The sequence below is a fragment of the Odocoileus virginianus genome, chromosome 11 (assembly GCF_023699985.2).
Source record: "Odocoileus virginianus isolate 20LAN1187 ecotype Illinois chromosome 11, Ovbor_1.2, whole genome shotgun sequence".
NCBI classification, from domain to species: Eukaryota; Metazoa; Chordata; class Mammalia; order Artiodactyla; family Cervidae; genus Odocoileus; species Odocoileus virginianus.
Window position 1 is genome coordinate 68799127 of NC_069684.1, and position 14420 is coordinate 68813546.

Consider the following 14420-nt stretch of genomic DNA (forward strand, 5'->3'; position numbering starts at 1 on the left):
AAGGGAGGGCTTAGACTCGGGTTCCATGAGAGTCACAGCTATTTTGTTCCATGACATATTGTCTATACCCCAAAACAGGCTGACAGATGGGAGATATTCAATAGGTGTTTATTGAGTTAGTCAATACATATCAGTGCTGATTTATCTTTGCTTTTGCTAAACACATTTTTGTCAATGATATTTCCAGTTTTTCAAAATCAAACCTCATTTTCCCCCTCTTCTGTCTCTGCAAATGAGCTCACCTCATTTCCTGTCAGAAAAACCCAGGGTAACATTAGGCAAGAAAATTGTCAACTGTTCTTTCTACCTTACACGGCAACTTCCGCTTCAATTATTACTCTCAGAGTTTTCAGATCTCAGAGTTTTCCTTCTTAAGACTAATCCTATACCTGTATTCAGTGGGAAACAATCTCTTTCAGCTATAACAGGCCTTATTACCCTCTCTATGCCTATTTTGTACCTCCCTCTAGTCTAGCTTCTCACTCTTCTCATATGTTTATTTTCTCTGAAGAAGCAAATTGGTTTTCCTTCCAGAAACAACTCGACCTTCCTTCAGCTACCACTTCTTGAAGATTGCTACCTTGTTTTGTCTCCCTCAGTACTCTGGACTACTCCTAAAAACAGGGAGTTTCTTAAGCCTTTAGTGTGTTTTGAATTCATCCCCTTATTTTATTTTTTCAGGGTTGAATTTTGAAATCATTACTTTCTTCGGCCAGTCACCTGACTTTTCTGTGTGCTGTTCATCCTCCCTTGACTCTGATCATTAACAGTTTAATTAAGGAACACTACCAAAGACCTTTTGATAGAAGACTCTTGAGAGTTCCTTGGACTACAAGGAAATCCAACCAGTCCCTCCTAAAGGAGATCAGTCCTGGGTGTTCATTGGAAGGACTGATGCTGAAGCTGAAACTCCAATACTTTGGCCACCTCATGCAAAGAGTTACTCATTGGAAAAGACCCTGATGCTGGGAGGGATTGGGGGCAGGAGGAGAAGGGGACGACAGAGGATGAGATGGCTGGATGGCATCACCGACTTGATGGGCAAGAGTTTGAGTAAACTCCTGGAGTTGGACATGGACAGGGAGGCCTGGAGTGCTGCATTCATGAGGTCACAAAGAGTTGGACACAACTGAGCGACTGAACTGAACTGAATCAAGACCTACACTGATATTTTGTCTAATTCTAAAAGAACTCCCAGATGCATTGAATTTTTGAAATATATAGCTACATAAAATACTTTCATAGTCCATACTGAACTCCTGAAAGGGCCAGCAAAAATTTCTTGTTAGTTAGTGTTAGCTGCTCAGTTGTGTTTTGACTCATTGCAACCCTATGGACTATAGCCCACCAGGCTCATCTGCCCATGGAATTCCCCAGGCAAGAATACTGGAGTGGGTTGCCATTCACTTCTCCAGAGGATCTTCCTGACCCAGGGATCAAACCTGGGTATCCTGCATTACAGGCAGAATCTTTAACATCTAAGCCACCTGGGAAACCCAGGTTATAGGATAACCTGGAGTGAAAAACAGTTTCTCACCAAGTCTCAGAGTATATACTGGAAAAAGGTGACAACTTTAAGCCCTAGTTTCTCATTTCAAGTCTGTATTTTTTTTTTTTTTTTGGAATCATGCAAAAGGTCGGTTTAAATACATTCAATAAAATATACAATATAGGTATTTTTCTTATTAATTACATCTTCTTTCTTGAAAAAATACATTTAAATAAGAAACTTGATATATCTTGTTTCTATAGATAATCATTTTTAATGTTTTAAGATTGAATTAAACATAATGCAGAACTACTTGAGATCAAAAAACAAATGAATGTGAATATTTGCACAGAATCAAGTATAGGACCCAATTTGGTCAGATGATGACTATTTACTGTGTAGATCATTCCAAAAAATGAATCTCTGATGCTTTTTCAGCCCCACAGTGCACAATATCTTTATAATGGGTACTTTCTTTGAAACTTCACAGACTGATTGCAGTACTTACGTGCATACATAATATCCCATTTCATGCATTATGATCAGGAAAAACTTGGTTGGTGGACTTTATAGACAAACATTCTAATTTAATCATACTCTTGACTCCATAGTTACTCTTTGTAGCAGTAGATACTTTGGTTAGTCCTTTCAAGTGACTATTTTCCTTTTATAGCAACAGACGAACTTCAGAAGTGTAAATCATTAAGATTAAGTGTACATGAGGCAAGCCTGTCAGATGAGATGAATTTGATCATAATACCAAAATAAGGTACAGATGTCGAGGAAAACACAAACATTCAATCTGTATAAATGGAAGATGGGACCCTGAAGCAACCTGCAGAGGTAAGCTCCTGCTTATAATATTTACAAAAATTCTGTCTATTTCTGTCTAACTTTTACAAGTAGTGTGTTTGTGTCTTTTAAAGACATCTAGTTATTTATCAATCTGGAAGATAATTTAGAAACTCCAAAACAGTGTCTCTAAATATTAACTGCATCATGTGCACTAGTCAATTATGTAACGAACCATCCAGAAATTTGGTGGCTTTAAATTAACATCTGGGCAGTAGGTGTGCTCATTACTATAGGAAAATCATTGTTTCTTATTTGACATATTACACACAATTGTGCCTACGCTGGAAACTACTATACATTTATCTATGCATCTATCTTCCAATACTTTTATCAATTTCTACAACCCTAAGAAATAGAGAAAGTAGCTTGATTTCAATACAAAAAGAAATCTACTATGTACCATTCAACATGTTTACAGTTCTTTTTTAAAGGAAGCAAGTCACATTTACATGTAGTAAAATGCATGTGTACTACATTTTCTTCTAGAAGATTTATAGTTTTAGAATATCTATTTATGGATTCCATCTACCTTATTTTTTAGTAAGTGGGAGTTAATGTTATTTTTTAAATTATGGGTAATCAGTTCTAACAACATTAATGAAATAGACTTTGAAATGAAAATCAACCCACTATGGAAATGTTGATTTATTTCTGGTTCTCTATTTAGTCCATTTATCCATTTATCTCTTCTTAACTCCTAACCACTTTGCCTTGGTAACTACAGTTTTGTAGTAAGTCTTGGAGTATGCTGCACATTTTCAATTGTGTTCTTATTCAAGATTTAGTTTTAGTTTTAGTTATTCAGGTCTTTTCAGTAACATAGAAATGTTAAGGAAAGCTTATTAATTTCTATAAAATATCTGTTTATATAATTAAAGGGATGGTATTGTATAAGGAAAGACAAGTTAGTGAGAATTGACATGTTAACCATATCGAGTGTTCAATCCATAAGCATGATGTATCTCTTCAATCATTTGTTTCTATTCCTCTTTTCCTAGAAATGTCTTAAATATAGAAAATTACACTTCTAAAAAGTATTCATATTTTATTTATAACATTACAAATACAGTTCTTCAATGTTACATTTTCTGTTTTCCATGCGAATGTGAAGAAATGCACTTGATTTTTATATATAGATTTTATACTCTGTACTATATTGCCTTATTCATCTTAGGAATTGTTTTGTGGATCTGTTAACAGTCTTTCGCCTGGCAATTATATCATTGTAAATATAAGATTTTTATTCTGCCAATTCATTTTTACTTTGATTTCTTTAACTTTTATTACATGGGTCAGGACTTTAAGTAAACTGTTGAAGAAAGTAATGACTATAAAAATCTTTGTCCTATTCCTTACACTGGTAGATGGTATACAATATTTTCTATTCTGTGGACTTATTATTTCCTTCCTTAACATTACTTGTTTTTTTTATATCACTCTCTCATATCTTAAGACACTATAAACTAAATATGATATATTAGGGTGCTAAATAAGCTTAAGAATACACTGAAAAAATATTGCAAGATATCTAAAAGATAAATAAGAAAAATATTGTTTATAAAATGAAAAACACTCATCTATGCGTGTGTGTTCAGTTGCTCAGTTTTGTCTGACTCTTTGTCACCTCATTTGATTGTACAGCCCACCATGCTCCTCTGTCCATGGAATTTTTCAGACAAGAACACAGGAGTGGGTTGCCATTTTCCTTTTCATGGGATCTTCCCTACCCAAGGGTTGAACCTGCAACTCTGGTGTCTCCTGCATTGGCAGGAGGGTTCATTACCACTAGTGCCACCTGTGAAGCCCACAGTTCACTGAAGGATCATCTATACCCTGCTGGTCACATAACTAAAGTCAGGATCTCTAATCTGTTAAAGCAGGTGCATTCATCAATGTATATATTCCTTAACAGTGTAGGCAAGTTAGTAAACTAACGCCATGGGCGTTCTAAACTGTAAACAGTACACTCTGTGAACAGTACCAGTGAACAAATCTAGTCCTTACCTTTGTCAAGAATCTGAATCCAATTAATTGATTATTAACTAAGTGTAGTTTCCCCTTTAAATAATCAGCTTCCACTGATAGAAAATCTTGTGAAGGTTTTAACCCAATACCAATATATCTGATCATAGATACCTGTTTTGTTTTGTTTTTTTTAAAGACCCTAATATCAGTTTTTACTTAGTGCCTGTAATTGAGTGAGAAGTTCACTCAGAACATCCTAATGATTAGAAATAATTAAAATCAGTTTTACACATATTACACAAAATGGACCAAAGGAAGAATATACAAGGAAGACCGTGGCACTATAAACTAAATATGACATATTAGGGTGCTAAATAAGCTTAAGAATATGATATATATAAACATTATTATTGTTCTATCATTTATGTTATATTATTAGTGCTTTTTTATTGAAAATTATTCCTTTAATATTTTAACTTAGGATTTTTAATCAATAAATCAAATTTTAATACTTTTAGGAGCACAAATACAATGCTCACCTCCATTTCATATTTCCAATACTCGAGATATGATAACTATAATTAAATATCAGGATGGAGAAAAAATATCTATTCTCTGTGAAGAAAATTACCAATTTAAGATGCAGAAGAAATTGTGTGCAAGGATGGTAGATGGCAGTCAATCCTACACTGTATTGGTCAACAATACATAACTTGCTTTATAACATTCTTTTAAATAAGATTTATACTCCTCTAAGCTTTGTACAAGCTGGAACAAAGATAGCCAGGAGAAATATCAATAACCTCAGACATGCAGATGATACCACCCTTATGGCAGAAACTGAAGAAAAACTAAAGAGCCTCTTGATGAAAGTGAAAGAGGAGAGTGAAAAAGTTGGCTTAAAGCTCAACATTCAGAAAACTAAGATCATGGCATCTGGTCCCATCAATTCATGGCAAATAGATGGGCAAACAGTGGCTGACTATTTTTCTGGGCTCCAAAATCACTGCAGATGGTGACTGCAGCCATGAAATTAAAAGACGCTCACTCCTCGGAAGGAAGGTTATGACCAACCTAGACAGCATACTAAAAAGTAGAGACGTTACTTTGCCAACAAAGGTCCATCTAGTCAAAGCTATGGTTTTTCCAGTAGTCATGTATGGATGTGAAAGTTTGACTAGATAGAAAACTGAGTACCAAAGAATTGGTGCTTTTGAACTGTGGTGTTGGAGAAGACTCTTAAGAGTCCCTTGGACCATAGGGAGATCCAACCAGTCCATCCTAAAGGAGATCAGTCCTGGGTTTCATTGGAAGGACTGATGCTGAAGCTGAAACTCCATTACTTTAGCCACCTGATGTGACGAACTGACTCATTTGAAAAGACCCTGATGCTGGGAAAGATTGATGGCGGGAGGAGAATGCAATGACAGAGGATGAGATGGTTGGATGGCATCACCAACTCAATAGACATGAGTTTGGGCAAACTCCAGGAGTTGTCCTCCTCCAGTACAGGGAGGCCTGGCATGCTGTGGTCCATGGGGTCTCAAAGAGTTGGACACGACTGAGCAACTGAACTGAACTGAAGCTTTGTATGGATCAGCAAGATGAAGGTCTCTTTACCTTGAAACAATAAATCACAGTTTAAATATATAAATTAATGAATATTCTTTTACTTCTAGTGTGAAGTAAATAAGGGACAAAATTTGGGGGCTACTAAGTAAATACCAGGTAAAATTTACACTTACGCATATTTCTTTTTCTTAATGACCAAAAGGGCAAGAATAAAGGGCCAATTTGTCTCCTTAGTATGGAAGTTGACCTGGAAGATGAGTCCACAGAATATCTGACATAGAAGTACACTGTAGCTTGTATACAGGAAAGCCAGAGGGTTATAGGAAACAGAGATTCTGTTCTTAACAGGCACACAAAAATTTCTCATGCTCCATGTCCCAAGGCAGAGGCAGTAATTGGAAAGAAGCCTGGGTTAGACTGACTGGCTGGTCTTTGTGAACCTCCTAGAGAGTTGGGGGTGGGGGGCAATTTTGGGGACATAGATGTTGGTTCCAGCCATTTTGAAAGCTCATTTTACTATGAAAATGCCAAGTGCCACTTTGGAGTTCTCCTTGTAGATTACTAGCACCAGAGTCTTACCAACCCACAAGTATGACAGCGCCAATCCCTGGCCCCACTGAGCCCCAGCTGCTACACCGGGATCTCATCCTGCTCCTGGGCATGACAGCACCAGCCCAGATACCTTTGGGCCTGCAGCCAGCTTTCCCAGGACCTCATCCTGCCAAATAGTAGGCTGCAGGCACTGCATAATGCAGTGTGATAGCCGACCAGGTTGGGGTGCTAGCCCTGCCTACCAGTGTCCCCACAGTAGTTGGCCTTGCTGCAACAGAAGGACATCCCTATAGCATTTAGATCTTCTGTACAGATCCTACAGAAGGGAGCATGCTGCAGGGCCCCAAAGACTTGTCCTACATAAGACCACTTCTCCAAGCTCAAGAACATACATAATGCTTAGAAAAAAAGTAGAGAATTAGGTCAAATGAGGAGCAAAGAAATGCATTCCAAAAGAAGGAATAAGATGAAATCTCAGATAATAAAACTAAACAAAATGGAGGACATTTGGGAAACAGCAAACACAGCAAAATTTTCATTATAGGAATCCCAAATGGAGAGAGACAGAGTCTTATTTGAAGAAATAATAGCTGAAACTTTCTAACCTAGAGAACAAAACAGACTTCCAGGCCTGGAAATCAGGTTCCCAAATAAGATGAACCAAAACAGATCTAACCAAAATACATTGTAATTTAAATAGAAAAAAATAAAAATAGAAAATCTTAAAAGCATCAAGAGACAAGCCACTAGTTACATACAATGAGACTCATAAGACCATCAGCAGTTTCTGCAGAAACTTTGCAGGCCACAAGGGACTGACGCAACATACACAAAGTGATGAAAGGAAAAAAAAACTTACAACCAAAACTACCATATCTAGCAAGACTATCATAAGATAGATCAACAGTTTTAGAAATCTGCAAATAATGTGTTCAGCAGCATTAAACTCACTTTACAAGAGATATGAAAGGGACTTTCTAAGATGAAAAGAAAAGACTGCAACTAGACATAAGAAAATTACAAAAGAAAGAAGTTTACTGGTAAAAGCAAACTTATAGTAAAGGTAGTAGGTGCTAGTGGGAAGATCAAAAAATAAAAACAGTAACATTATCTGTATCCACAATAAGTAGTTAATAGAAACACAAAAATATAAAATATGAGGTGGGGAACAAAAATGCAGAGTTATTAAAACACTGAAATCATAACAAGAGTCTTTTGTTGTACAAATGCACAAGACTAAAAATCAACTATCAGGGGAAAAAAAAAAAACTGCCAGAAGTACAACCAGCTAGAGGTTAAATAATATGTTACAAAACAACCAAGTGGTCACTGAAGAAATCACAGAGGATATAAAAAAGACCTGCAAACAAATGAAAATGGAACTTAAATGATCCAATATATATGAGACTCAACAAAAGCAATTCTAAGAGGGAAATTTATAGTGATACAGGCCTACCTCAGAAAAGAAGAAAAATCTCAAATAAGCAATCTAATATAAATCTAAAGAAACTAGAATGAGAAATATAAACACAACCCAAAGTTTGTAGAAGGAAAGAAACAACAAAGATCAGAAGAAAAATGAATGAGAGACTAAAAAAAATAGAAAATATCAATGAAACCAAGAGCTAATCATTTGAAAAGATAAACACAGTTGCTAAACCTTTAGAAAGATTCATCAAGAAAAAGAAGAGGGTTTGAATCAATAAAATCAGAAACAAATGGGGAAAGGTTACAACTGATGCCACAGAAATATAGAGAATTATAAGATATTACTATGAAAATTACACACAAATAAAATGGACAACCAAGAAGAAATTGATAAATTCCTTGAAATATGCAATTTCTCAAAACTAAATCAGGAAAAAAATAGAAAATATAAACAGACTGATTACTGATATTAAAATTGAATTAGTAATTTGAAAACCCAAGAAACAGAAATCCATAACCAAACAGATTCACAGGTGAATTCTGCCATTTACAAAAGAGTTAACACTTATTCTTCTCAAAATATTCCCAAAAGAAATTGTAAGGACACTTCTGAACTTTATTTTGCATGGTCAGTATCATCCTGATGCCAAAACCAAAGACATTACATAAAAAGAAAATTACAGTCCATATCATTTATGAACATAGGTATAAAATCTTCAATCATGGTTGTGATAAAGCAGGATCATATTCTAAGCATCCAATGACGTCCATTATACATTCCTCAGAGAACATAACTTCAAAAAGAGCAGTTCGATTCAAGAGGAAGATGCCTTTGATAATTTCCTACAAGTGGTGCAGTCCTTCAATATTTTTCAAATCCTCACACACATGAAAAAGCTCTAAGAGCTTTTTAATATAACCCTCATTTTCCAGTGCTAGTGCAAGTTTTTCACGATGCAGGGGAGAAGGTAAGGATGACGCCACAAGTTCTGCAATTTCCTCAAGACGACTTAATTCACAAGATGGCAATTCTAAACCTGGTGATGACATATCATCGAAACGCTCCTCTTCAGACTCATCTACAAGGTCCTGAGTGATGTCCACTGATGGGTCCTTTCCTGGAACCTGACATATCTTCTCCCAAATTTCATCACATCCAGCTTTTTCTTGAAAGCTGAGGGCCAAGTCATAATTTTCTGCTTCAGACCACACAATCAAAGTGTCCTGTTGTTTCTGGTATGCAGTATTTGGATTTATTTTGGATTCTAAAAGTAGAGAACCGTCACTCTCGGCCCTGACAAGCAAAGACACGTCATTGGATGCTTAGAATATGATCCTGCTTTATCACAACCACGAAAACATAGGGAATTTCTAACAAAAACAGCCAAGTTTAAAGAAGTGATTCCCATATCAGATCCTGAGTTGAAACAAAAAATTCATCAGACATACCGAGTTCAGTATATACAAGATATGGTTCTACCTACCCCTTCAGTCTTCGAAGAAAATATGTTATCAACACTTCACTCCTTTATTTTTTTCAATAAGGTAGAAATTGTTGGTATGTTACAGGAAGATGAAAAATTTCTGACAGATTTGTTTGCACAACTAACAGATGAAGCAACAGATGAGGAAAAAAGACAAGAGTTGGTTAACTTTTTAAAAGAATTTTGTGCATTCTCCCAAACGCTACAACCTCAAAACAGAGATGCTTTTTTCAAGACTTTGTCAAACATGGGTATATTACCAGCTTTAGAAGTCATCCTTGGCATGGATGATACACAGGTGCGAAGCGCTGCTACTGATATATTCTCATACTTGGTTGAATATAATCCATCCATGGTACGAGAGTTTGTCATGCAGGAGGCACAACAGAATGATGATGATATTTTGCTCATCAACCTCATCATAGAACATATGATTTGTGATACAGACCCTGAACTTGGAGGAGCAGTCCAGCTTATGGGCCTGCTTCGAACATTAGTTGATCCAGAAAACATGTTGGCTACTGCCGATAAAACAGAAAAGACTGAATTTCTGGGTTTCTTCTACAAGCACTGTATGCATGTCCTTACTGCTCCCTTACTGGCAAATACAACTGAAGACAAACCTAGCAAAGATGATTTTCAGACTGCCCAGTTGTTGGCATTGGTATTGGAATTGTTAACATTTTGTGTGGAGCACCATACCTACCACATAAAGAACTACATTATTAACAAGGACATCCTCCGGAGAGTGCTGGTTCTTATGGCCTCGAAGCATGCTTTCTTGGCATTGTGTGCTCTTCGTTTTAAGAGAAAGATCATTGGATTAAAAGATGAGTTTTACAACCGCTACATAATGAAAAGTTTTTTATTTGAACCAGTAGTCAAAGCATTTCTCAACAATGGATCCCGCTACAATCTGATGAACTCTGCTATAATAGAAATGTTTGAATTTATTAGAGTGGAAGATATAAAATCATTAACTGCTCATGTAGTTGAAAATTACTGGAAAGCACTGGAAGATGTAGATTATGTACAGACATTTAAAGGATTGAAACTGAGATTTGAACAACAAAGAGAAAGGCAAGATAATCCCAAACTCGACAGTATGCGTTCCATTTTGAGGAATCATCGATATCGAAGAGATGCTAGAACACTAGAAGATGAAGAGGAGATGTGGTTCAACACAGACGAAGACGACATGGAAGATGGGGAAGCTGTAGTGTCTCCCTCTGACAAAGCTAAGAATGATGACGACATTATGGATCCAATAAGTAAATTCATGGAGAGGAAGAAATTAAAAGAAAGTGAGGAAAAGGAGGTGCTTCTGAAAACGAATCTTTCTGGTCGGCAGAGCCCAAGTTTCAAGCTTTCCCTCTCTAGTGGAACAAAGACTACCCTCTCCAGCCAGTCACCTGCAACAAATCTGCCTGGTTCTCCAGGATCACCTGGATCCCCAGGCTCTCCAGGCTCTCCTGGATCCATCCCTAAAAGTACATCTCAGACGGCAGCTATTAATACCAAGGGAGGCCTCGTGGGTCTGGTAGATTATCCTGACGATGATGAAGATGATGATGAGGATGACGACAAGGAAGACACTCTGCCATTGTCAAAGAAAGCAAAGTTTGAGTCATAATAGTGGCAACTGCTTGTGATCAGTACCTGTCGAGAAAACTGGTTCTCTACCCCTCCCCATGACAACATCGACAACACAGCAGTGGTTTCTTGTGAATGACTGACACACGGATCAACTTGCACACTTGACTTCTGCTCATCAAGTGCCAATTCAGTGGAGCAGGAGGAGGGGACACTACACATTTAGGGGAAAGACTTACGCCTTTTGAGCTCTCCAGCCTGGACCACACATTGCCCTTTTCTCAGGGAAGGAAATGGAAACAAAAAGCCAACAGGGCAGGGGTTTTCTAAGTGGAACTCTGGTCTGCCGGGTCAGTTGCTACAATCAGAACATGCTTTCTCGGACCATGTTTGAGACTCAGAAGAATAGGCTTTTCTGCCATAATTCTTCACTAGTTAAGAATGCCAGCAGTTTCTTTGTATAAAGAGACCTGCCTTTAAAATCGTACATTCTGAACATTTTAGTCAAGTTACAACAGGTTTGGAAAAACTTCTTTGGGGGAGGGGTGAATATAAAGTTTCCTCTTTTTTATCTGTTCCCTTTGCCCTTCAAACTGCAGACTTTTTTTTTTTTTTAAAGTGGGGATTTGTCCCTACTTGATTAAAGATTGAGTGGAATTCTAGGTGTGGTCATTTGTGTCATAATTTTTTTTGTTTCATTTTGTTTTTGATTTTTTCTTCTCTGAGTGTATGCTTAGTTGTTGAGTATATATATTTGGGACCATTAAAATTTTTTTTGATGTAATATAACCTAACGTTGTGCTGGTACCTGTTTTACCATGTGTAATTTTTGTTCTACATTTCTTAATTTGTTTAGAGTTTTATGAAAGATGGTATATAGTTTTTATTGACAAAAGCAGAGTAATCTTACAACTATGTGCATACAAAAAGCAATACTATTTTGTGACTAAATATTTTATATTAAAATTTACATCAGCAATTGTCTTGAGAATTCAGGGAAACAGAATGGAATTTAAAATTTCAACAGTTTTGTTAAACCTAGAAACGTGAAATTAGTATTCCAAAGAGATTCTGAAATTTCATATCTTGGGGGAAAATGATGGTACATTAAATCAAAATTGAGGATGAATGATTTAAGAATAACATACTGACTTTTGAATAATAAAAGAAAAGTGAAGAGTAAAAAAAAAAAAATCTTCAATCAAATATTAGCAAACCAAATTCAACAATACATTGAGAGGATTACACACCATGAGCAACTGTGACTTTTCTAAGGGATTCAAGTATGTTTCAATATCAGCGAATCAATGTGATATATACCAACAAATTGAAGAATAAAAACAATATGAATATCTCAATAGGCGCAAGCAAACTTTTGAAAAAATTCAATATCTGTTTATGTTAAAACTCTCCATGTAATGGGTAGTGGGGAAACATACCGAAACATAATAAAGGCCACACATAGAAACATCCAGCCAATATCACATTCAACAGTGAAAAGCTGAGAGGCATTGCCTAAAAACCAGGGAAAAGATGAGGATGCCCATTGCTCCACTTTTATTCAACATGGTATTGGAAGTCCTAGACATAGCAATCACACAAGAAAATAAATTAAAGGAATTCTAATTGGAAAGAAAAAAGTAAAACTGTCACTATTTTTAGATATAATACTGTACATAAAAAAAACACCATCAAAAGCTATTAGAACTAGTAAATGAATTCATTAAATTTGAAGGATAAAAATTAAGATACAGAAATATGTCACATTTCTATTCTTGAACATAAAATTTTTAGAAAAGGAAATCAAGAAAGCAACCCCATTTACAACTGCATCAAAAGAATAAAATAGCTAGTAACAAATCTAACCAAGGAGGTAAAAGATTTGTACTCTGAAAACTATAAGATATTGATGAAAAAAACTGAAAGTGACAAAACAAATGGAAAGAAATCATCTTCATGAATTTGAAGAATTAGTATAGTCAAAATAACCTTGCCACCCAAGGCAGTCTACAGACAATGCAATCCCTCTTAAACTGCCAATGGCATTTTTCACAGAATTAGAAGAAAAAGTTTTGCAATTTGTACAGAAACACGAAAGACCCAGAATAGCCAAAGCAATCTTGAAAAAGGAAAATAGAACTGGAGGAATCAAACTCCCTGGCTTCAAACTCCATTACAAAGCTGTGATAATTAAAATAGTATGACACTGGCACAAAAACAGACACATATATCTATGGAACAGAATAGAGAGCCCAGAAACACGCTCATACTATATGACCAATTAATCTATGACAAAGGAGACAAGAATATAAAGGGAAAGTGATTGCCTCTTTAATAACTGGTGTTAGGAAAACTGGAGAGTTACATTCCAAAGAATCAATCTTGGCTAACTTTCTCACGCAATATACAAAAGTAAACTAAAAATAAATTAAAGACTTAATCGTAACTCTTGAATCCATAAAACTAGAATAAATCATAGGCAATATGCTCTTTGACATCATTTTTAAAGTAAAGAAGAACTAAAGGGCCTCAAGAGGAAAGTGAAAGAGAGTGAAAAAGTTGGCTTAACTCAACATTCAGAAAACTAAGATCATGGCATCTGGTCCCATTATTTCATGGCAAATATATGGGGAAACAATGGAACCAGTGAGAGATTTTATTTTTGGGGGGCTCTGAAATCACTGCAGATGGTGACTGCAGCCATTAAATTGAAAGACTCTTGCTCCTTGGAAGAAAAGCTATGACCAACCTAGACAGCATATTAAAAAGCAGAGAATATTACTTTGCCAACAAAGGTCTGTCTAATCAAAGCTATGGTTTTTCCAGTAGTCATGTATGGGTGTGAGAGTTGGACTATCAGAAAGCTGAGCACTGAAGAACTGATGCTTTTGAATTATGGTGTTGGAGAAGACTCTTGAGAGTCCTTTGGACTGCAATGAGATCCAACCACTAAATCCTAAAGGAAATCTGTCCTGATTATTCATTGGAAGGATTGATGCTGAAGCTGAAACTTCAATACTTTAGCCACCTGATGTGAAGAACTGATTCATCTGAAAAAAGACCCTGATGCTGGGAAATATTTAAGGAGGAGGAGAAGGGGACAACAGAGGATGAAATAGTTGGATGGCATCACCGATTCGATGGACATGAGTTTGAGCAAGCTCCGGGAGTTGGTGATGGACAGGGAAGCCTGGAGTGCTGCAGTCCATGGGGTTGCAAAGAGTTGGACACAACTGAGTGACTGAACTGAACTGATCTGGAGGGGATATGTCTCCTCAGGCAAGGGAAGCAAAACTAAAAGTTAGCAAACGAGAGTACATCAAACTAAACAACTTTCCCATAGCACAGAAAACTTATCAATAAAATGAAAACGGCAGCCTACTGAATGGGAGAAGATATTTTGCAAAGGATATATCCAATTAATATTCAAACTATACAAAGAATTCATGCAATTCAACATCAGAAAAAAATAAATAAACCAA

The 14420-nt window shown here is 36.3% G+C and overlaps 1 long non-coding RNA gene and 1 pseudogene across 2 annotated transcripts in view; both read left to right on the plus strand.

The window, feature by feature from the left end:
* Window positions 1-1712: 1712 nt before the first annotated feature.
* LOC139037540 (uncharacterized) overlaps window positions 1713-14420 on the plus strand; it is a 29653-nt gene continuing 16945 nt past the window's right edge. For both annotated transcript variants that reach the window (XR_011490421.1, XR_011490422.1), the window contains exon 1: window positions 1713-2332. This is a non-coding gene — a long non-coding RNA (uncharacterized lncRNA). The remainder of the gene's footprint in view (window positions 2333-14420) is intronic.
* Window positions 8836-12132, plus strand: LOC139037557 (serine/threonine-protein phosphatase 4 regulatory subunit 3A pseudogene; annotated as a pseudogene).